Genomic DNA, 435 nt, shown 5'->3' on the forward strand with positions numbered 1-435 from the left:
GGGACGGAGTCCGTGAAGCCGAGGCGGGATAAGGTGTGGAGGAGGAGGGGACGGTCGACGGTGTCAGAGGCGGCCGAGAGGTCGAGGAGGATGAGGAGGGAGAAGGAGCCGTCGGATCTGGCAAGAAGGAGGTGACGGGTGACCTTTGAGAGGGCGGTCTCGGTAGAACGGAGGGGACGGAAGCCAGATGGGCCGGGGGCCGGGAGAGAGTTGGAGGAGCGGGATTCGTGGCGGCGAGTGCAGACGACTCGTTCTAGGAGTTTGGCAAGGAAGGGTAGGAAGGAGACGGGGCCATCACTGGAAGGGGAAGCGGGGTCGAGAGAGGGGTTTTTTAGGACGGGGGAGACGTGGGCCTGTTGGAAGGCGGAGGGGAAGAAGCCGTGGGCGAGTGAGCGGTTCAAGATAGAAGTTAAGGAGGGGAGGAGGGCAGGGGCG

Source organism: Ornithorhynchus anatinus, chromosome 1, assembly GCF_004115215.2.
Source record: "Ornithorhynchus anatinus isolate Pmale09 chromosome 1, mOrnAna1.pri.v4, whole genome shotgun sequence".
Taxonomy (NCBI): domain Eukaryota; kingdom Metazoa; phylum Chordata; class Mammalia; order Monotremata; family Ornithorhynchidae; genus Ornithorhynchus; species Ornithorhynchus anatinus.